At 46.7% G+C, this 25,147-nt stretch overlaps 1 protein-coding gene across 2 annotated transcripts in view; it reads left to right on the forward strand.

The window, feature by feature from the left end:
• LOC119182544 (carboxypeptidase D) overlaps positions 1-25,147 on the forward strand; it is a 155,467-nt gene that overhangs the window by 53,009 nt on the left and 77,311 nt on the right. For both annotated transcript variants that reach the window (XM_075888871.1, XM_075888872.1), the window contains exon 2: positions 5,345-5,398. The gene's annotated coding sequence lies outside the window, so the exon portion shown is untranslated. The remainder of the gene's footprint in view (positions 1-5,344; positions 5,399-25,147) is intronic.

The following is a 25,147-nucleotide window of genomic DNA, read 5'->3' on the forward strand; positions in this document are numbered from 1 at the left end:
ACTCAATGCCACTTCCCGCTGGACGGCCCAGAATTGGTAGCCGAGGTCTGCCCCGGCATTCTCGAGCTCTACTTTGCCCCGAGAGTTTTGACGACAGATGCACCTTTCTGCGTGAACGTCCACTATATGTGTGAGCGATAGTCGGCATCATTTCGTGAGAACACCCGAGTCATTTTCCAGTCGAGTATATAGTATCGCAGGGCTAAGCTCAGTCGAGTGAAGGGTCAACTTCGACTCGGGACTTGTTTGAGAATACGGAGGTGAGCTACTCAGTGCGGTGACCCACTTACGAGAGTAGGCCTCGGTTTTCGGTTCCTTTCTGCATTGTAGGCTTGACATTCCCACAACATATGTTTGTGTGGCTGTTTTCTGTTCGACGGTTGTGTGTATGTGCCTGTATGTGAATCTCGAGGTAAAATCCGATTGAGACGAAACGGGTTCGGCAAGCTTTTTGGAAGTGGCGAACTCTCGTCACTTCCAAAAAGGGCGCTGGACCATGTGGCGTGGCCACGGGGTACCACAACGGGCCCGTTCCTGCTCACAAGAATTTTTTTTTATGGCATATAGAGCACAAAGTGCATCCTGTTATGCATGTCGTCGTGTTCTGTGCTGCCTCACTGTTAGAGTACAATGTGTGGGTGACACGGCCTTATTCAGGCAGTTGTGCCTTGCCATCCAAGAGTCACTCTGTCTCTGAAAGAAACAATGAACAAACAATGAACAAAATAGCACTCTATCGTATTTTTCTGCGCCCCCTCCCCGACGAAATATCAGGCCCCTGCGCTGGATGCACAGATGTGGCTTTCCACAAACCTCGTCACATGCTTATTTCACTTTTCGGTCGTCGCATCGTCTCGTTTAACGAGGTGTTCTTGAGGCCCACGAAATTCATAGAAGAGACAGCTATTGCTCCAGCATCCCATCCACAACAATTATTATCTGACGTAGCTTCACTATGTCAGCTACAACCAAAGACTCAGACTAACCACGTGCGTGATTACATCAGGTACAAGTGGTCTGACTATATTCCAATGAATGTTTTGTTGACAGTCTGCGCTCGTGTTTGTTTGTCACCTTATAATTGTCGCGGTAACACATGCGGTGCCTACTTTTAGATTTTGTGAACGTGGTGGCATGTTTCTTTTTTTTTCTTCGCAGACTTACTAATTTTGGGACATATAGATACATGCACACAATCCTGCAGTCATTTTCTTTTAGTGCAACAATTTTATCAACACCCTTAGGGATATTATTTCACAAAAGAGTTCCTGACGTTATACGCACATTTAAATCGGTCGCATACAAGTTGGCAATACCGGTGGATACCGTAAGTACGACGGATGCCACTGCCACGGTTTGCAAACTGGGAGGGGTGCAGGAATGTATCTACTAGTCTGAATGTTCGAGTAGGTCAAATGGATGCAGCACCGCTCACTTTTCCAAAGACCCTTGCGTCTTGCTTCAGACGACATCGCAAATCCATTGCGCTGACCAAGCGTGATGTGTCTCAACAGCGCTGGACCATGCTGACCCGACATCGACGCGGGCAGCCGCTGCGTGACGCGGTGCTGTCGAAACGCGTCATTCATTTCGATCTCTGCAGTGAATACCTGATCGGCTTTGTCGCGCGAATACGTGCATATCCAATAGCTGCTGCCTCGCGAAGCCGCCAACGCGTTCGCGATGAAGCAAGTGCCTTCTTCCACAAATTATTCTGTATAGTTTGGTCCGGCAAAGCTCATAGTCAAAATTTTTCTTCTGATCATAGCGAGTGCAAATGACTGAGATTTCGAGTGCGACGGAAAGCACGGGCCTACGTAGGGGTGGTTTGCACCTCATGCTAGCACATATAAACGCGTGGAAACCTCTGAAATTGTGATCCCCCTTCCCCACGTACGTACAGGAAGTATTTGCGAGGAAAATCCTGAAGACCTAATACATTTCATGCAACCTTTCCAGCTTCAGAACATTTATTTGCGTTTATGACGCGGAACAAATGAAAAAGGCCAGTTATTTAGTCCTTTCATTTGCACGTTCCCATTGATTGCCTAGAGAATATACAGAATGCAGTCATCGAGTGTGCTTTTCCGAAAGCAAAACAAAACCAAATGCCCACTAGGTCAGTACTTAGGGAATATCACACTGTCTCAATACCACAAAATTATACTCTGCTAGAAGGTTGAACAATACTGCATATGGGAGAAATGTACTTGGTTTATTCAGTGTCCATTGCTCTTAACAGCTTTGTTGTTATTTGTACTGCATGAAAGCGAGCCCCGTAGAGCACGTTACTTGCAATAACGCTTTCATGAAATACGAAAACATGACTCATTATTGACGTGTATTTATGATTACGGACGATTTGCATCGGTCGCTATTTCATTGGGAAGTTCAGAATTGGGTACCCACATGAGTAATTACTCCAATGCGCAAGAGTAATTACTCCTGAAGAATAGCAGCGTGCTGAAAAAAAAAAAAAACTGGTGTTTTACGAATGCGCAACGACGTTAGTTACCATAGGCAAATGACTCCCAAATGATGTTGCTGCCCTACTTTAAAATTAGGTGATATGCCGGTGCGCTCAACTGAGGAAGGACTTGAGCGATTATCAGCTTAATATCTCAAACGGATTCTATTTGGATCGAAGGTACCAAATTTATTTTTGTAATGGGGTGGAGTGCTCGAAGCTCGCTTGCGTATACATGTCACTTGCGTACATGTCAGCGCACACACGCGCAGGCACCCAACTAAGGAACTGCCCTTCTTTTACCAAGATTGAATACCAGCTTGTGCAGATACAAGTTATCAAGGTTGTCTCAGTACGTTAAAAGTGTGCGCTCATCCACTCGACTGGTCTTGAAGCGTGCATGCGTGTGCCATCAATGCAAGAAAATCGTACCGCTAAGCACGAAGAAAGTAACGACCACTCAACGAGAGCCCCGACTGAATCGGTTCGACGAGCAATCTGTGTAACAACCTTCGCTCGAAGTAGTGCGGGCCTCGGTGGGGAAAGCGCGAGAAGGCGCGCCCTCCACAAAACCGCAAAAGCGCATTAACGCGGTCTAGCGAAGGGGCTTGCAGTCGCCGAAGCCCCGTCGTCCGCGCCTCTATGAATTTCAACCAAAGCGTGCGCGCGCGTTACTGGAGCAGAGCTAACACGCGGAGCACGCCCTGCAGTATATAGTCGGAGGCACGACGACGTTGCCTGGCCGGCAGCAGCCGGCAAGGTCGCTGCTTCTCCGTCAAGGGGTTTTTCCCACTGGGAAACGCGTCTGTTCGGGCGCGCTAAAACAAGTCTGCAGCACTGCCCGCAACGCAGCGCTGCAGTGTATATGCAGTAACCGCGACTGCACGTTCAAGAGATTGATCGTCCCGTAAGCGTAATGGGGATATATGCCCGCGCGGCGCTATAGCATTCGCGACGGGTAACCGAAGTACCGGTTATACCGTGGCGCGTTACCTGCAGCAGGTGCCCAGTTGGTGGTATCTCGCTCATCCTGCAGGGTGCCACAAAGGCCGATCTTCGGGCTGAACGCAAGTAAACAAAACATTAAAGCAGTCGAGCATCATAACCGCAGTACGAGGAGATACCACCCACTGGGCACCTGCTGCGGTGTTTCAAAACTATGGTGCTCGATGACCGTCCCGGTATCGAATACGAGCCGCTACGGCCGCGTTTTGATGAAGGTGAAACGTTGCGGGCCTGTGTACTGGCCCGTAGCCAGGGAAAGTGCGATGCCCCCCCCCCCCCGCACCTTTTTTTCGAAAGTTTGATTGGGTGGGGGATGGGGCGGGGTTACCGAGAATAAATAATGCAAATAGGTGTTTTTTTTTACTTTCGGATAAACCAGACCAACAACGACCCAAATGGGCTTCGTTGGTCAGGTTTATCCAACAGTGTGACGTGGAACTATCAAGTCATTCGAGCAGGTTTTGAGGTAGAATTGAAAATGACAAAAACGAAGATGACCTTGTTCTGCACCATAGTAAATTGCAATCGAAACGTGCGCACCTTTACACAGGCAGCGTCGTTGCCACTCCTGGTGCCCGGCGCGCAATCTGTCCTTCACTCTGTGGAAGATTCCCCAATCGTTTCTGGACAGCTTTCGTGTTATTCGTCTAAACGGCGAGCGGTGCCTAACGACTCGTTTCGAATACCTCCGGAAACTGTGTTTGTCACGCAAGCAAGGACGACTGTCCAGCACAGAAAGGTTGAGACAATGCCGGAAAGTTGTCGACTGTTGTGGTTTTTCTTGGGCACGAATTGTGTGACGGAAAGCGTTGCTAAGCACATTTTCTGGATAGCGTTCTCATACCCTAGCTTTGAAAATTAAAACGGGGAGTGGCCGGTCGTCCAATCGTCGCAACGCGTCAGAAAGTGTTCGTCTCTCAGCGTCATATCGAGAGAGAGAGAGAGAGAGAGAGAGAGAGAAAATAAAAGAAAATATCAGAAAGGTAGGGAGGTTAACTAGACTATGTCCAGTTTGCTACCCTACACGGGGAGAGGGGCATGAGAGAGAAAAAAGAGAGAGAGAGGAGACACACATTGCACATAACAATAACACGCACACTGCACACACAGTTTAGGTTTCACAGGCGGTTGCACAGTGACGTTGCCCGCAAGAAGGGCTCGTGTGGCTTTCTGGGCTGAAGTACGTGAAGGCCACGCTTTCAAGATCTTCTCCAGAGTAAAGAGAACAGCGGCATAGGAAATGATCGATGTCTTCTTCGGTGCAGCAGACCTCTCAAGCCGCACTATCGGTCTCTCCACTGTATGCCTTGGTGTATTATAGAAAGCGTATTATGTGCTTTACCATATGAAGCCATGTATACTATACTAATGGGGGTGAGGCTCGCCTCAAGTGCGTTTATGTGGCTTTTCTATCTCATAAACCTCTATTTAACACTATGTCGCACACATGTGTATAAAAATAAAAAGGAATAAAAAAAGTTTGTATTTTTCTAGTGTTTTTTCACGGTAACCATTGCTTGTATTTTGATTGTCATTATGTTGTACTTTCATTCGTGTACTGTATTCCACCCTGCTAATACCCCGGTGGTGTATGAAGTACCACTTAAGTAATTAAATAATCAAATAATTACTTATTATTTAAATAATATTAAGCAGTGAGATAAGAAAAGAGGAACGGAGGATGCAAGGCGAGCTCCATGGACCACTCTTTCCTTATTTATCCATTCGCGCTAAGTGGCCATAATATTCCTGGTTCGTAAGACAGTATAAACCAAACTTAATAGATAAAAAAAACAAGTGCGCTGGTAATTAGACAGTTGAGCCGTCAACCCTGTTTAATAGGCTACATGTCATACCTTTTTTTCCTTTCAGGTTGAAACCCCACAGCGGCAGCTACCGAGTGAAAGTGCTTGATTTTCTCTGGAGGTGAGTGCGTCTCAATAGCTATGCTTATTTCGTCTTCCATATGCTTTACTCTGTACACTTCGTTTTTTAAACCGTTGTAACATTGAATAATACGGTAAAAAACATCACTTTAGTCATCTACCCTTGAAACGAGATATAAAACTGTGTACTTGGATTTAGGTGCAAACTGTAAAACCACAGCTAGTCGAAACCCAGGAGCACAAGCTGTGACTCTGGGTCAGAGCTGGCGAGCTGTTCGTCCTATTGTTCGAAAGTATTAGAGTGGGGTGTATAGCACTCGAGCGCAGGCAGTATTCATGGTAATATGTAACAAACGTTACACATATACAACTGCGGAGAGCATGAACTTTGTTTTTTTTATTTTATTTATTTGATTCGTCACAGTACAGTGTAACAGGAGGTGGAGAGAAAAGCCGTAATGACGGCTTGAGGAATCCTTTGCCCCCTTTGAGAACAATGGCAGCAGCTGAAGGGCCGTCACAACATTATCACACTATCATATACCTCCTACAGGGCATCACAATATGATATACTCCCCCCCCCCCTTAAACTGTCACATTGTTTTGCGTAAAAATCATGTCGTAAAAAAAGAAAACTGAAAAACGTGTTTTATACATAGCTTACATAAGAAAGAGACCTGATGCGATCTTCTGCGCATATAAATAACTACATGGTTTACACATCAAAAAGAGCCGCTAAATCTGCGGCACATTTGCTAATATATACCTAATATTATACCTTTGCTAATATAATTATTTAGAATTCTTGGATGAGTACATCGAAGCATCTGAAAGCCATAATTATCACGGAAGTAAGGGACGTTCCATATTTCTGTGATCCTTGTGTCGTACACCTTTTCCTTTAAGCAAATATTCGCCATCTCCGTAAACCAAGAGATTTAGCGTTTGCAGCTAAGACGGTACTCTCGTAGCAGTCTGTATTGATATATGTCATTCACTTTGATTATCTTGTATTCATCACAGTTACCATTGCCCCAACACGAAGCCACGCTCAGAATGCTCATTAGGCAATACGGTATACTCGTCGGTGATTTTTTTTATTATTGTTGCTCCTCTGCAGTTCGACGATCATTCTCAGTGCCTGCCTCCATTGCGTGTGCTATCTATCAGACAACACCAGGGTCGCGTTCAGATTGTTCCTTTTGCCTCTCGCTGCATGGTAGTCACAGGAACGTAACTACACCTGACTGATTGCCCACCGTGGAAGCACCCAGTTTCACGGTTGTCGAGTTCGTTCAGAGCGAGCACTAAGCACAAAGGCACACTCTTTTCTCACTGTACAGGGCCCTGCTAAAGCGTGTCACAGGCGCGTTAAGAATAATAATTATAACGTATTAACAAAAGAGCGTACACGCCGAAGTTATTCATTTGAGTGCGAAAAGACGATTTGAACGACTTGCTTTCCTCTCTATATCATTATGAATATAATGTTTGACCATGAAAATATAGTCGATGCTGCTGCGTGGCCACTCCCACTTGTTACAGAGTGGTTGTTAAAAATAAACAACTCGAGAAAGGCGTACAGAATAGTGCGTGACAGTTGATGCATAAAATTAAGAAGCAGCGACTCAATCTTCAAAATATACCATGAAAAGTTGAAATAGAAGTATGATTCATATACGAAACATTTCTTAGGCAGACGCGCACAATTAAGCGTCCTTTTTTTGCCATAGAAGTTAATGACACATGACACTACTTTCAAATAACCCGGCGCGGCGGTCGACATCATTTACGGTACTCAATTTCTGACGCAAAGATTGCGAGACACACTTCAAAAGTTTTTTCCACTTGGGTTTATCATTCATTAGGACAATATTGCGCATAGGTCCGGGAAGAAACACGATAGAACAACACAAAGAGCGCAAACTGTCAGCAGTTTGTTGACAAGATTAAATGGGCGCCAGGCTTTTATGCATCACGACGACAACATAGCGAATTGCAACAGGGGAATTTAAGAAAAAGCGCGTGACAGTGGTGTGAATTCGAATGACGAAAACATCACTGTGCACGTGGTGATTCACCAACAACACGCATGACAGCGGTAGAAAATAATTACGGAAAGCATTAGCGTACACATGACGTGACATTCAGACATGCTATAGTCTCTTCTTAAAAAAAAAGAGATGGAAGCTGTGATAATGAATCTTTCACTTAGACTTGCGATGGTGACGCGGCACGTGTGCACTGATGTTTTTCGTAATTATTTCTATCTCTGTCATGCGCATTGCCCTTGAAAATCACCACGTTATCGTGGTGTGCAGGTGCTCCGCTGCTACACTCTTATCGTTAAATTTCACTGCAGCAAGGCTGTCGTAGAACTGTCTAATAGGGTCCCTTTAGTCTTGCTGATACTCGACACTGTTGATGGTTTGCGCTGTGCGCTATCGGGTTGCTTCCTTTGCCCCACACTATTCTCCACTCTACTCATCGCGAGAATGGATTTCGGCAACGACGGTCTCGTTTAGACGGCGGCAAGATGTTAGAGGCGCATGTACTCAGATTTAGGGGCAAGTTAAGAGACACTATACCGGAGTCCTTGACTATAACGTCACTCATAATCACATCGTAGTTTTTGAACGTCAAACGGCAACAATTATTTTTCTTAATGTTTTCAAATAAGCGTTACATTGTGCTTACTGCTTTGTGATTTACAGTTTTTCATTTGCCACTGACTCAGTCCCAGTCCATGAACAAGCACTTACTGCCTTCAATTGCAGGGTCCGTGTGTAAGCGTCAACCAGTTAAGAGCTCGATATGTAGGCCAGCATGAATGTCTCTAGAGACACTTAAGTAGGCGCCGAATCCCTTTGACGTCAACAAGCTCATGCACGGTCAAAAAGACCGAAGCTTTCTTTTGCGTTTTCACTGCTTCCCCAAGGAAGTGACGGTGGTTATAGGGCTATAAATGGTTGCGACGGAAAGGTGCCCGAGAATAACGGAGACATTACCTCTGTGCCCACGCAGCCCGGCATGCTTAACTTCCGTTCCCATGGAGCTTCCGCTGTACATACCGCGCAGTCTCTGTCACTTTCGCTACCTCGAATAAACCGCTTTCCTGCCGTATTGTGCTGCTATTCTGGCTACGGCGCAGCAGTCACACCAGGTAGCAACGGACAAGCAGAGAACTGTCGGGATCCGTTATGCGTTCGCCTAAGATGACCCGCAGTTGAAATCCATCTCGTTCTTCTTGCGAATCGATGTGTTGGTCTTCCCTGCTACCTTACGAAAGCTTTATACTGTGCATGTTTCGTGGATGAAGTCGCACTTACTTAGCCCATCTTCGCCGGACTTGCGCCGAGACGGCACTACAGGTCCTGATATGGATGCATGAAGCGAACGACGACGAGGAGCTGGAGGAGCTGGCAGGCTCGCGAGTGTGTTGGTCAGCCTTCTTGACTTTTGCTGTGATATAAACGCAACGAACTTCCTAACAATATTGTTTTCAAGATCGGATGCATTCATAAGCGTGCGCAGTTTTCCTTTTCTGGGGGAATGTCGGCGTATGGGACTGACCCTCGCCTCCCCCCTGCCCTTGTAAGATAGCTCATGGATGCATTGGAGACTTTTTGCACATCACATGATTTTGCAAAGGCTTCTTGATCAGCTCACCTTTGACTCAGGCAAGATGTCATGTGACGCCCTTTTCAGGTGACGTCACGACATCGTCACCATGATATTAGGACCTTTGGTAGTCTGTGTCGTTATGATAATGTCATACCGTGACATCATCGCATGATGATGATTTTCGCATCACTCGCATGGACGCCGACAGTCAATTTTTGTGTTTCAGGAGACATCTGAGGATTTACTCTTAGAACAACCAAAATGTTTTCTGCGCTGCCGTTTGTCGAGCTAACATGACGTCACAGACGTGAACTTGCGTCATGAATTCTTTGGGAATACAATACTAGAGTCATGAATCGAGGGTGCTTCAATCACGGTGGCATTTTATTTGAGGCAGAAGCGAAGTTACTTGAGTGATACCCCGGGAACTTGCTGAAAGCTCCTACAAACAGGTCAACAACGAATGAGTCGCGACTTCTATTGCGAAATGAGCGCACCAATTCGAAATTTTTTGCCTGGTATAACGAAGCTTCAGGACGCTTTTTTCGTTAGCGCTTAAGGTATATGCGTGCAAGCCATGAACCTCGACCGCTTGTGTTTACGAGACTGGATACAGAAACTGCCCGCTCCGGAGTCATCGTCAAGAAAAGCCCAGTTCACGTGCGCTGTGGTTTGTAAAAACCTCAGATACGTCACAAAACGCGAAAATACATCTTCGACGTCGTCTTACGATGAGTGACGCGGAAAGTCATCACATGATGACGTCACGATCCGCTTACATATGTGATGTCATTGTGACGTCACATTAAGTTACTTCAAATGATACATGGTGTGATCACATCGTATTGTCGCTTGATCAAATGTGAACCGATCACGGAGGCAGTGTGAAGCCAAGTGACGTGCAGAAAGTTCGCAATGCACCCGTTCCTGGAGGCGGTGCGAAAACACGTAAGGTGAAGAAAGCTTTGGGAGGGGTGTGGGCAAGGATCAATATATCGATCGAGAAGAAAAAAAAGTGGTTGATCCCTCTTTGTAGGAATCGGTATAACGAGAAAGTGAAACGTGTGCTCGCAGATGTAGTTTTATTGTGCATTGTTTCACCACAAGGTCACCACACGAATAAATGCTCCAGTAACAAAGTGCACTGCCACGTGAAGAACGGCAATCTGCTCGAAACTTGCAGCGCACACATCAAGCAGAAAACCCGCGCAAAAGCGGCATAGACAGGACGAGCGTGGGAAAACTGTCGCAGCTCGACACTTAAAGCACGCTGCTCAAACGGAAAAAAAGACGTACGAAACGAACGCACAAGTATACACCTGGATAAGCGCTAACAATGGTCACAATTCTTACTTCTTCGTGTGTGAGCAGCGCGCTCCTTTCGTATAAACGCGGCCGTGGCAGCGACCGAAGTGACGTTCATGCTGTCTTTTAATACCATAATTTCAAAGCAAGCTTGCTGTCGAAGCACAAAAGGTACAGAGATCCCAAATCCCGAAATAAGCACGTGCGCAAGCGAGCCACCAGGATAGATAACATCTGTACGCACTTTGACCACGCCATGTGGAAGCATGCAAGCACAGCGACGCGCGGGGTGGTGCGGCACAACGGCTTTTTTTAGAGCGCGCGCACACAACGCTCCAAACCCACGCTCGTCGTGCCCCTTGCTGCTGATGAAGAAAGCGTACTGAAATGCCGCTCTGTTACAGTGAACTAGAACCTTCTAGAACACTACAGCTATGCGAGGACCACCAGTGGTTCATGGTGTATATAAATGGCTCGCCGTTAGCACGGAGAAGGGATGTCGGTGGCTTAGAGGTTAGCGTCGTGCTCTGAGATGCGCGAGGTCGCTGGTTCGACGCCACTCTGCGAAACTTTTTCTTCTCGTTTTTGTCTCTGCAATCTGTTAGTAGATATTTACAACGTCATATCCGTCACGGAAATACGTCCCAGAGCCGTGGTGGACCCAAGCATAAAACACTTTCGTGTCAAAAAGAAATTCGGCTATTGTCTTCGAGTAGACCCAGGCCAAGACATAAGGGACATCGTGAGTTTTTTTTTTTTGACCACATGCATCGCTCACCAAGCTGTTTCTGCCTCGAGAGGTCAAACTTATAGCACGGTGTACCCCAGATACCCTCAGCCAGAGATATGCGTGACGAGTCAACGAAAGCGATTGCACTTAGCCATCGGTGGTCTTGGCTTTCTTCAGAGGCTGGCAAGAGAATGCATGGAGAGTACCTTCTGGCAAACAACGCGGCACGCCTTCGCGATGTATACCGCGACCTTGGTGCGCCGGGCGTCGACGGTCGCGACTCCCTTACTGGTCGTTTGTCTCCCTTCTCTCGGCGAGTGCGCGCGTATGCACGCGGAAAGCCAGGGCAATTCCGAGGCAACACCGATGTGTGAGCCCCGCTGCGATCTCGGAAACGACGGGCTGGCAAAACAGGTGACGGTTATTTCTTCCAGGAACGAAGCCGCGTGCACATATATCTTGGCGACCACTCACGGAACGTCGTGATTAGCGAACGGAACGTGGTTCTTCGCTTATTGGCGAGATGGACGACGAACCATTGGCCCGAAAAGTCTGATTTGCGATGCATAATTGGATACACGCTGGTTATCGGAAGGCGGTGGCCGAAGTGATTACAGCTGATGTGGGTAACAAACTAGCACCGTGTTTCGCTGGCGTTGCCCAGGCGCTGGCTCGTTCCTGAACGCTGGTGTACCAACAACCAAGTTGAAGGATGGAAAGTGCCTTCTACAATGTCTGCGGCGGCTGCATTTCCGGTGGAAGCGGAAATGCTCTAGGCCCATGTGCTCAGATTTTGGCGCACGTTAAAGAACCTCAGATGGTCGAAGTTTCCGGAGTCCTCCACTACGGTGTCTCTCATAATCATATGGTGCTTTTGGGACGTTAAACCCCACATATCTATCAATCAATCTTCTACAATGTCGGTGATTTCAGTGCCACAAGCAAGAAAAACGAGGTGACTTGCCCGTGGGGACTATTTGAGGGGTTCGCGAAAAGGTCGTTCCTAATGCGAAACCGCTGGAAGCCACACGCACAAGCTAGGTGACGTCAGCGTAGGAATAGTAGACTCACGTGGGCGATTATCACGGCAAAGCGTCCATGCTCGATAAGTGTCCACGCAGGTCTGCTCCTTATATGGGTTGACGTTACTCAGTTACCTTAAGAACAAGGACCATTTTTCTGTCAATTCTTGCTGTGCACGTGGGACACGAGAAAGAGCCTATGCAGCATTCTTTAAATTCATAACGTCATCCATTGTTCGGAAATCAGGTCAGTTCGTTTTTGCCCGAGAGCTTGCTTCAGTGGGCACCTGTTTATTTGGTGCAGGTTTCGGTGCGGGTTTCTGCTAAATTTTCTGCTAAAGCTTTTTCGGTGCAGGTTTCTGCTAAAGCTTTTGGTGCAGGTTTCTGCTAAATTCGAAGAATATCGTCCACGGAGCAAAAATAAAACGATATATTTGGGTCTCGCGTATGCGCACTGGCCTTGACGCTATCTCTTTGGAGCGTCAAACAGTTTTGGTGCCTGTTCGAAAAGTCCCCATTAATGCGTAAAAAGAGAATGCGGCTTCTGCACCGAATATCTTTGTTATTGCAGTATATATCTGAGTAACGCCACATCAGAACTTGCGTAATACAAAAGAAAAATAACGCCTTCACGAACGATTCCAATACCACTCTTTCGAATTCAGAAGTGTGCCTTTAACGCACTCGGCCGGCTCGGCGCTCGCACGGATTGTAGCGTGCGCAGAAGATAAATCCACGCCTTTCAACGCCAATCGCGCGGTCTTGCGCTTTCTGAACCCACTGACGTCAGTGCCACTGGACGTCCTTGCGTATTTATAAGGAGGACACCGAACCGCGTCGCGCGTGTGTATAGTACTGACCGCCGCCAGGTTAGGTGAATTACGCACCCCGGTCACCTCCGAATTCATGTATACATACGCGAAGGCGCGTTCATGCGTGCGCAACGGCAAGGCCTCACGTGCCCTACTGAAGTGACTTTGCATTCTTTTCCCACGTAGATTTGTTTTCAATCGTGTCGTCCTGACGACGGATCAACCAGCTGTGTCTTTTAGAGCCCTACAGGGCTCGCATGTCTGTGCAACACCTCACTTTGATTGATTGATTGAATTGAATGTTTATTACCATTTGTCACATGAAGTTTACAAACACTGATTGGACCCATAGCCTGAGGCTAGTGTAGGGTCCAATGAGAAAAGTAATGGACAGAAGCGGGAAATATCAATTACACATAATACATATGTAGCTATACAGACACTGTAAATATACACTTATACAGAGTAGAGAAGCCTTTCTCTTCTTAAACAATCTGGTCACACCGAACAAAACTGCATGTGCGCATACAAAAAGTTATGACAGATAACTTCGTGGACACACCCAAAAACATCAGTTAAAATACATAAAGAACATCAAACTATCACAAGTTTTAGTTAGAAGGGGAAAAAAATGCTAAGACATTCTGTACGCGTTATACTTCGAGCGCACTTGAAGAGCTTTCGCTGGTTTAAGTCTGCACAGTAGGCATAGTCAGCCATGACGTCGGAAGATCACATGGTATCTCATGCCTTCGCCTATAAGGCGACCCTCGAAGGCCATCTTTTTTTATATGCTGGTGTATTATCCCCATAGGCGTGTGCACGGGGGGAAGTGTGTGCTTTTCACATAATAGGGGGTGGGTGGGCGCTGAGCCAGCCGTACACATTACCCTAATATGGAGGGACGCCGCAACTCAGAGGGGTGGATAGGGGGGCGCCTATCAGCCCCATACAATGACATAATAGGGCGCTGCTCAAACCTTCGCCTCCCCCGGCCCCCTGAAGGGGAACCCCGCGCACGCCTATAAATTATACCACCTTCTGAAACTTTATTTACCTAACTTGGTATTGCCCTGTCTCCACGATTGCGCCACGTTTGACCAAACCAGTGATATCGTGATCATGTGACGTCCCGTTATAGTGACTTCACGGATTCGCGATGACGTCATATAGAGACCGCCTCATTGCGACGATGACTTTTTTGTTTCGCTAATGTTGGCGACGCTGATAACCAGTTTTTTTTCTTTTTTTGCGTTTGATGAGAATCTGAGGCTGTCGCCTTACGTCATTTAGAAAAGCAATGAAGATGTTGCTTCTGCGGTAAACCTTGTGTTAATTATGCCATATTGGGTAACAATTGTGCTAGACTGGTGAGGAAAAGGACAAAATTTTACGTCGGCTCGTGGCAGGTTGTTTGGAGAAAAAAGCAGCGAGATCGCCCCAAGTTGCCACTAAGTGCCCGGAGCCTCGTCACTCGGCCTTGCACAAGCGTCGACATTGTCATAGAACCCCATTGTTCTTCGCGAGGAACGTTCTACCCATTTTGAATTCACATAGTGTTCAACAATACTGGCTGATTGTGGCCGCTAACAAACCCTTTCGCGAGCGTTTAACAAAAACTCTCACGTTTGCCTCTTCATCGCAGACATAAGTACGCCACAAAAGTTAAAAAGAACAGCTTGAACGTGCGTGTTATAATGGCACATGCCCCGTCAAAACGTCCTGGTGTGTCTGTCTGGCTGATTGTACAGTTCCGGGTTATTATAGTCCCCAAATAAAGCTCCAGGAGATTGCCCGTAAGTGACATACGTAAGAGACATAAGGGCATCAGACAGTTATGGTGCCAGGGTCCCCATAGCGCCTTATGTAGGTGATCCGTTGTGTTCCTTCGTATACAGATAAAAATGGAATTGATACGAGGCCATTTTGCCCCGCCGCAGTGGTCTAGTGGCTAAGGTACTCGGCTGCCGACCCGCAGGGCGCGGGTTTGAATCCCGGCTGCCGCGGCTGCATTTCCGATGGAGGCGGAAATGTTGTAGGCCCGTGTGCTCAGATTTGGGTGCACGTTAAAGAACCCCAGGTGGTCTGAAATTTCCGGAGCCCTCCACTACGGCGTCTCTCATAATCATATAGTGGTTTTGGGACGTTAAACCCCACATATCAATCATGATACGAGGCCATTTTGCCAGGCTTTCCGTTTGCAAGGGCACTATGCTCAATACAGCTCGCTACAGTGATCAATAAATAGTCGGCAGCAGTCGCACGTTCCAGTCTCGTAACCGGATCCAGGATGGTCCTCAATCATTAGCGAATGCTAGCGAAACGTGCTCGGCGAAAGTTGGAAGCCTTGCCAACGCATGCCGCTCGTGTAACATCCACGCTGACACAGAAGCTGCCTTGATAACTATATGCCTCGACGGACGTGCTACCCGTGTTGGCGGGACCACCCACCGCCGCAGCCATTTTTGTGCATGCATTTGTAACCCTGCAGATTGTCCGGTAGCTGTTTGTATCGTATATTGAAGGAACAGAAAGGGCCTCAAGGCAGTGAAAAGTCACATCAGTGCGTGAATGGCAACGAAACGGATGTGTGCATTTATACTTGTAGCACTTACAAACCTGCGTAACTCATTGTATGCTTCGTTCGTCAAGATTTCTATCCGCCTTTGTGGTTAAATGCACACAAAATAATCATGATTGTTAACATGTTATGCCACTATCTGAAAATCATATCGCTGTTTCGGCACGTGAAACCAAAGAATTTCATTTCGTTAACGTAACCCGCCATGCATGGTGATCAGGTGGTTCTGGTGCATGAATGCTGCAGACGTACTAGGCCGCAGAGTTGATTCCCGCGGCGTCCGCATTTCCGTAGAAGCGAATGGCTGTAGGCCCGTGTGTTTAAATTTACGTGCACGCGTTGAGGAACCCAGGTGGTCGAAACTTCGCTCTTGTCGCTACAGCGCCCCTACAGCGCCGTTCAAGTGTGCCGACGCATGCATAAAAGTGCAAATGCTATACATTTGTACACGTGCAAGCACCGTATAGTGGATTACGCTGATTCACCAAGCACTCGTCGTGTCGGATCGACAGTGACGAGCTGATTCGTTTCTGCAGTGTCACGCGCAAACCACGATCTCGCGAGACGCGAATTTCGCGTGAGAGTGCGCTTTCCGTTGCGTGGTGCTCCATGCCGCGTCGTTCATCGTATTCGCTCGTTGTCACATTCCGAGCACGTTCGCAGCGTCAGTCGGCGCAAAGAAAGCGTTTACCACGTCTCGGCTACGACTGGAGACGCGCCGGCAAACAGTTCTCGTGGGGGACATGCGTGTTGGTAGCACCGCCAGCGCCTAAAATTTGCAATTACTCATTCTGTTAGCACCGCTCCTTGGACATTCTGTACGCGTTATACCTTCGAAATAAAAATGCGACGGTTTGTGCGAAATGAACGTAGAAAAACAAAACGTAGACGAAAGAAAGGAAATCTCGAGTGATGTAAAGTGGAGTGAAGGTCCGGTTTGCTTCACCCAACCTCGGGTGAGTTTGGAAGCCGTGGAGAAAACCTCCAATAAATTGTTTCGCGATTTGCGTAGTTTCGAATTCTCGACAAAGTAGATGTTCTAAAAAACAAAGTCGTAAAGAGTGGTAGATGTATGCATGAAATGTTGCATCGCTTGGTGGCTTTTGGTACACATCAGTATGCCGTTGATGGCTGAGATATAACAAACTTGCGAAGTTTCCTTTGAGGCACGGCAACATTAGTGTGCCTATGTCTGAGCCATTTCCCGATGCGCTATATGAGAATGCGTGCCATCGATTCCTATGTTTTTTTCTTGTTTCTTTTCATTCAGACCTTGTTTTGTATCCCGCTACCTGTACGCTTAAAGAGTACAAAATTTTACATCCCTTAAAATCTACTCATATTTTTGTTAGTACTGATTGTATGAATGGAGTCCTCATCAGAAATGCACTCGCCTTTACTGGCCAACAAATACAGAATTGTGTTCCCACGGATATAGTATTGTACCAACGCCCCTCAATACTTTTGCCTCTTTTTCTACTTCAGCATCAAGTTTTGTACAGGTTAATGCAGATTAAATTCATTTTTGTCAAGAATAATCGGGTTAGTATTTTTCGTAGCGCACTGTCCACTCACTGTATGAACTGCGCAAGATGGAGTGAATAGAAGATTATTGAGAGAGGACATCGTCTTGCATGGGGCATAACAGATAATTTTTATGATAATGGTGATGATGAACTGTCACAGTATTGATTGATTAATTGATTGAATGATTGATATGTGGGTTTTAACGTCCCCAAGCCATCATATGATTATGAGAGACGCCGTAATGGAGGGCTCCGGAAATTTCGACCACCTGGGGTTAATTAACGTGCACCCAAATCTGAGCGCACGGGCCTACAACATTTCCACCCACACCAGAAATGCAGCTGCCGCAGCGGGGATTCGATCCCGCGACCTGCGGGTCAGCAGCAGAGTTCCTTAGCCACTGGACCACCGCGGCGGGGAATCGGCACAGTAAATATGTATATACATATATGTGTGTATAGGCAGGGAGATTAACCAGAAAGCAAGTTTGCTTCCCTGCACTGGGGAAGAAGTATGAGGAGAAAGAAAGTTACCCCCAGCGTATACGTTGGCACCATGGCCTCCGGCAGTAGCCCCACTGTGTGGTGGGCCACTTGGCCCACATATATTGCGTGGATGTATGGCTGTCGCCAGCCCAACATTGCCATGTTGACGCGTCGAAATTGATCAATGATCGCATTCAATGAATTCAATGATTTCAGTAGGCGTCGTGTATTAGAAAGAAATGGAAGTGTATCAGTAACACGTCTTTTGTGCTGCTCAGCAAAAAAAAAAAAAGGGGGGGGGGCGGGGGAGGGTCTCCTCGAAAGAAAAGTTGTAGCCTGCATTGGTATTGATCGTAAATACTTGACGATCAGTCTGTGACTTACCAGGAAGTGCGCTTGTGTAAGCTTTTCATAATAAGGAATATTTACGAGTGGTATTTGTCCTGTGCTACATCAGTATTCTGTCACTATCGTATAGCTATGTCGTACCCGCGCTATTTGTATTTAAGATCATTATTCAACTATAGCTCAGAAACGAATCATGCCAAGGCGCTTATATCCTTTGTCGACGAACGTCGTCAAATGAGCACTGTTCGAGCATCGCGACCATCGGAAAAGTCGACCAAAGTGCGTTGGCAGGCTTGTTGGTTTATTATGCTAAGTTTGAACAGCGCGACCGAACGCAGAGAAAACGTGCACACACACACACACACACACACACACACACACACACACACACACACACACACACACACACACACACACACACACACACACACACACACACACACACACACACACACACACACACACACACACACACACACATACACACACACACACACACACACACACACACACACGCACACACACACACACACACGCACACACACACACACACACGCACGCACACGCACATACATCGCTGACTTTCAACCAGAAATGTTCATTTTCATGTGCACGTGACGCATATATGAGTCTAATAATGCCTGTTGCTATGACTTTCGCAATCGGTTTAACGTTAATCAGAAGACCACGTTCTGCGAACGTGCTGTTCTCTGCTTTCTCTGTGCACTTGTTTGTATTAGCGCGGTGAAACCTTGCAAGAATCCCCATTAATCGTTTGGCGCACGGGTCATCTCGAGTTCGGATCGACGCGGTTTTGTTCGCATCTGCACGGTTTGCCACATGCTCGAAGTCAGTCGCGCGCGTCGTACGCAGCGGCCGGGAATCGTGGGGCGTCTCCCTTCCTCTTCACAATCGTCGCCCGACGGTGGCCTTCTGGGTCAAGGAGATTCGGCCTTCATCGGCGACCGATTCGTTCGCCGCGCCGTCCCCGGCTTCCTTGCGGCGCGCACAGCGAGGGCGGTCCACGCGATAGACGCCAACCGGCTCATTAACAGTCTCTCGTCGTGTACCCAACGCTCGACTCTTTCTGTCTGCGTCCCGCTACCCCTTTTTTTTCATTCTTTACTGAATCTCTTATACTTTCACAAAAGCCGCGATCAGTTTTGAACTGCGCGTGCGCAGTCTGTAAGCGAGATTCGTGAATCCTCAATGGACGTTTGCTTATCCGTAAAACAAATAACGTTGTTAATTAAACAAGAATAACGTGGTTCGGGGCAACAGAATGATATCTTCTACGAACAGGAACATGCCTGTTCCGCGGCCGATTGCAGCAACTGTTGGCATAGAGACGTCGCTGATGATATTGGCACCGTACGCTCAAGATCACTCTTCTAGTGCAGTGCCTGCGCTACTTTTTTTTTACCTCTGGAAAGCGCCATAAAGCGAGACTGAGACAATCGGCCCACTGCCACGTGGCCACCCTTTCACTCGTATGGCAATCTCAAAGGCGAATCTGATATTTTTTTACAGCAAAAGCTGTTATCAGATCGCCACAAGGTCTCGCGGACACTTGCACCGCCGCCGCAGGTGTCCGTAACCGCTATCGTACGAAATATAAAAAAGCAAGAAACGAAGTATAAAACACAAAGGACATGACGGGATTCGTCATCATCATCATTTATTTCCCTTAAAGGCCCCTATTGGGGTATTACATAATGGGGGAGGGGGTAACATAGAAAGTTGGACATGAGACTCGTCAGGTCACAAATTTGAAACACACATCTCAGTGGAATAGATTACCTGTTTTGGTGCAAAATAAAAACATTACAATTTAACGAGACACGAAGAACAGTGTAAGGTCGTATGAATATTACAGCGTGAGGTGATCAGTAAGCAACTGCTTAAACACAATGAAGTTACGCTCAGTGACAACACTATCTGGCAATATATTCCACTCTGCAATGGCGATCGGCAAAAAAGGATTGATTGAAAGAAGACGTTGAACCACTCAACCGCTGGATGCTGCAAGAGTTAAAAAGGCGACGAGATGTGCGGTGTGGGGGGTTTAGAAGTTTACCACGAAGTTGAGGTCAGTTGTAATAGAGCCTACGGAACAAGCACAGCCTTACAATTTTACGTCGGATTCATAATGACTCGAGTCCCAGGGATGACTTTAGCGCACTGATGCTTTCATCACGGCTGTACCTGGAAGAGAGGAATCTGGCCGCACGTTTCTGTATAGATTCGAACCCGGATCCTCAGCGTGCGTGCCCAGTATTCTACTACAAAGACGTGCCGGTTTCTTTATCTTTAGCGCATGAAATCACCAGTAATTGTGATCTACGCACAGCATACTCCATCAGAACTCAGGTAAACACACACAAGCGCCCAGAAGGGGAAGGCACTACGGAACGGGTTCGAAAGCCTCAACAACACTGCACACTTGAGCAGCTGTTTCTCGGAAGACTGATCTCGTCGACCGTGGTGGCTCGGCGTGTCCATCGATCGTGTGACTTTTCTTAAGTGAATGCAGTCCCAACAATATAAACAACTCATATGGAGTATTATCAGTCAGGCTCTTTTAGAAATGCAGGGACCTGGTGCTTTGGGCTTAGGCAGGCTTCATGTCGCGAAAGGAATGGCGTTAATATGAGTAATAAAGCGTTTTAGACCAGCAAAGGAACAACCAGGCGTCACACAATGTGAGTCGAGTTACGAGTGGGTTGTCGAATGCTCCAACCCAATTACAAAAGCTTCAGGTACGATCGTCGTCGGTCACAGCATCGAAAATTTTGCTAGCGGGTAGTGGGTAGTGGGCTTCGCCGAAAAATGAGGAAGGATGACACATTGAACGCATCCCAACAAAAAATTACGATGATTTTTGCAGTAGTGTGTACCGTGCAAGCGTGCTTGTAGTAGTTACCCAAAGAATGTTTCATAAATGCCCTGAAAGGCTGCTCTTCTAGCCCAAATTGCCATTCTTCTTCAATGGTCTTTTAGCTTTCGTGGTAACTGTGCTGCGTGTTTTGTGCAGGCCTGGTGGTTTTTTTTTCTTTATCATTAAATTTCAGTGCAATGCGGCGCAGAGTACGTCGTTGTGGTGTTATGGCCACAATGCTCAGCTGCTTACCCGAAAGTCGTGGGTTCAATTTCGACTGCGGCAGTCACACTTCGATGGGGGCGGGATGCTGGAAGCCCGTGTACTGTGCCATGTAAGTGCGCGTTAAAGAACCTCGATGAGCAAAATTTCCGGAGCCCTCATGTACACGGCGTCTCTCATGATCCCACTGTGGCTTCAGGACGTCGAACCCCAGATAACGCCGCGACATCGGAAAGTCTAGATGTAGTCGTGCTGTATAGGAAAGTTGAAGAACGTTATCAGAACTACTGAAGAATTACTTTATTCAACACTCTGTTGAGGAAAATCATGCTTCGCTATAGCGAAATAAAATTTTAGAGGCAAGAAGATATCTGCGAGCGCCGACGGTGGTCGTGAAGGGCTGCGCATCTTCTAGACTTTACCATAGAACACCTACCAGTGTAGGTGTTCCCAAAAGGAAAAAAAGAAAGTAAGAAAGAAAGAAAATGAAGGAAGATAGAAATAAAGAAGAAAAAAACGAGAGTAAAAGAAGGCAAGAGAGATAGAAAGAAAAAGATAAAGTGAAAGGAATAAATAAATAAATAAATTAAAATAGAGTGAAAAAAAGTAAGAAAACTTAACCCCAAAGAAGAGTAAAAAAAGAAACGGAGTCAAGGGAGCCAAGTAACCGCGAAACTCCATTGTTTCTTTGGTTACAACAGCCGTGTGCGAGGAACGTTTGAAACAACTACACGCGGCTGCTAAGCTCCGTTTCGCAACGAACTACCTCGATGCAGCTGTCGAAAGCGTGAGGCGCTAACGGTGGATAGCGTGGGGCCGCGTAAACCTGCACCAACAGGCGCTGGCAGGCTGGCGAAAGATGCTGCACTGGGACACATGCGGGTCCAGCGGCAAAACGTTGCTTGCTGGCTTGAACTTGGCTAATATATTCGTGTGGAGGAGCATGGCGCGTCTAATCAACGTATCTACCGTCATAATTCTGTCGTCACTCGTCTGCTTATCCGATCGCTTCATCGTTTAACGATTTATGTTGCTGGCCTTCTCGGGGAAATATAGATAAGACCCGACAGCTCGTGCGCTCGAAATAGCTGCGTGGACAGACCATCGACCTATGAAATCTTATGACGTCACGTGCCGGTTGAGTTCTGTCTCTTACGACTACCGCCCAAACTAAAGATGAAAAAAGTTGCTCGACCGCAAGACTGAGCTGGCAGAGAAGTGTACTCCCGTGGCAATTCGGGAGACTGTAGGTTTGAGGAAAACTGATATCATAGGCAAAAAAAAATAAGAAATGAACATTTAAGAACTAGGTGGACGGATATTCATCCTCATTTATGGCAGAGTGATATCGTTCGGCGCGCCTCGCTTGGCACCATTTCTAATCTAGCGCGTTGTTCGTGCAGAGTCGTGTTATCGGCTGACATGCGCTGCTGCTGATATACAAAGTGGTCATTCGGGTGTCTTTGAGTCGGGATGGCCCGCTTAGGTTTTTTTTTTTTTTCAATTTTTCGGAGGTCGACGTTCCAAGTGAGCCCTCTTTTGAAAGAAGCGAGCTTGGTGTTTTCCCGTCTTCTCGAGGAAATGAGCGACGCTAACGACTGTGTGCTCGAGGACGCCCTCGAAAGAGAAGTCTCACTAGCCACGGGATATGCTGCAATATAGCAGTACACGACTGTGTGCGGCAACTGCCGTACGCGTACGCCTTGGGCCGAACCTTGGCACAGTTCACAGCATAGTGCCAGAACGTATAACTTAGCGGAAGGAGGGAGGAACATCGGGTGCTTACGGTCTAAATTAGAAGCGTGAACGTCGCTCTACTAGATATTGCCCAAGTTCGGCGTGTGAAGATTATAGTCGAACCATGAAGTACAGGTCACTGGTGTGTGAAATGCCATCTCATTTTCTTAGCTTCCCTGGGGGAGGAGGTAGGATCGTAATAATTTGATCAACCAGTGTTGCCAGATGCCACCGAGCAAATAAGTTAATACTCATCCCAAAGGAAGCTCGAAAGAAGTAGAAACAATGAACTCCTCCATCCTTGACAATAATTTTAGTTATGATTAGGGATTGCGGAGTTAGACAAGGAGAGCAGAAAAGTAGATCTTAAAACTGATCTGCAGAAAACGAAAGTAATGTACAACAACCTCGAACGAGAGCAGCGCTTTGAGATAGGTAACAATGCACTTGAAGTTGTAAAAGACTATGTCTACTTAGGGCAGGTAATAACCGCGGAGCCGAACCACGGGATTGAAGTAACGAAGAGTAAGAACGGGGTGGAGCACATTTGGCAAGCACTCTCAACTTATGGCAGGTAGATTTCCACTATCCCTCATGAGGAAGGTATATAACAGCTGCATCTTGCTGGTACTTAGCTACGGAGCAGAAACCTGGAGACTTACGAAGAGGGTTCAGCTTAAATTGAGGACGACGCAGCGAGCAATCCACGGAGTGAATGATGATGAGCGGGGCGAAGCGTCTGTCCGTCTGTCCGTCTGTCCGTCCGTCCGTCCGTCCGTCCGTCCGTCCGCCTATCTATCTATCTATCTATCTATCTATCTATCTATCTATCTATCTATCTATCTATCTATCTATCTATCTATCTATCTATCTATCTATCTATCTATCTATCTATCTATCTATCTATCTATCTATCTATCTATCTATCTGTCTGTCTGTCTATCTATCTATCTATCTATCTATCTATCTATCTATCTATCTATCTATCTATCTATCTATCTATCTATCTATCTATCTATCTATCTATCTATCTATCTATCTATCTATCTATCTATCTATCTATCTATCTATCTATCTATCTATCTATCTGTCTATCTGTCTGTCTGTCTGTCTGTCTGTCTGTCTGTCTGTCTGTCTGTCTGTCTGTCTGTCTGTCTGTCTGTCTGTCTGTCTGTCTGTCTGTCTGTCTGTCTGTCTATCTATCTATCTATCTATCTATCTATCTATCTATCTATCTATCTATCTATCTATCTGTCTGTCTGTCTGTCTGTCTGTCTGTCTGTCTGTCTGTCTGTCTGTCTGTCTGTCTGTCTGTCTGTCTGTCTGTCTGTCTGTCTGTCTGTCTGTCTATCTATCTATCTATCTATCTATCTATCTATCTATCTATCTATCTATCTATCTATCTATCTATCTATCTATCTATCTATCTATCTATCTATCTATCTATCTATCTGTCTATCTATCTATCTATCTATCTATCTATCTATCTATCTATCTATCTGTCTGTCTGTCTGTCTGTCTGTCTGTCTGTCTGTCTGTCTGTCTGTCTGTCTGTCTGTCTGTCTATCTATCTATCTATCTATCTGTCTATCTGTCTGTCTGTCTGTCTGTCTGTCTGTCTGTCTGTCTGTCTGTCTGTCTGTCTGTCTGTCTGTCTGTCTGTCTGTCTGTCTGTCTGTCTGTCTGTCTGTCTGTCTGTCTGTCTGTCGATATGCTGTGTTGGCTACGCCGGAGGGACGCGGGACTGCCCTGAATCGTAAGAAGCCTCGCACCTGAAAAAACAAAAAACAAAATAAGAACATGGCTTTCGCTTTCGATTCGTCTTAGGGGAAGCCATAAAAGATTCTTGTAAGTTTTTTTATCTGTGCCTTCTAAATTAAAATTTGAGAGAGCAATTTCTTATGTAATCAGCCAAAAAAGGGTACTCTCAGTGCGGATAAGCTTCGTGCACGCCAGCAACAAAGTCGAGCCGTCCTCCGCACGTATACCGTGTCGTGCGCGGCCTTGAACGGGGCGGCCGATTCTCTCCTCGCGTATTTTTTGTCTTTTCAGAGCGAGATTTCGATCTGCCGCTCGCTGTCTGCCTCCCTCGCTCATCATACATCGCTCACTAAGTTTCCTTCAGGTTCGCCTTTATTTGTCTTTAAATTCTTACAGCATTTCTTTTCTACCTCCCCGCCGTTTGTACAGAGTGTCCAGCTCACACCTGCACAACTGGATGCGGTTTACCACCCGTTGTGTGGCGTGACACAAACGCACATGGGTGACGTCGGCGCAGCGCAAATCTACACCGGAACGTATTTTAATTAAGTTGGAAATGTTCTGGCGACTGGAATATTTCCTACAACTGGGCCTCTATTGTCAAAGCCCGACGGATATACTAGATCAGGTCCGCCTGGCGGCGAAAGCAAGTGGAGCCCTGGACCTAGGGCACCAATAAGCTGTAGCTTCTGAATTCTTCGTTACAACCTTCTTGTTCTTGCTCACCTACTAACTGTGGCGGACACCCACCACAGTT

This window comes from Rhipicephalus microplus, chromosome 3 (assembly GCF_043290135.1).
Source record: "Rhipicephalus microplus isolate Deutch F79 chromosome 3, USDA_Rmic, whole genome shotgun sequence".
Classification (NCBI taxonomy): domain Eukaryota; kingdom Metazoa; phylum Arthropoda; class Arachnida; order Ixodida; family Ixodidae; genus Rhipicephalus; species Rhipicephalus microplus.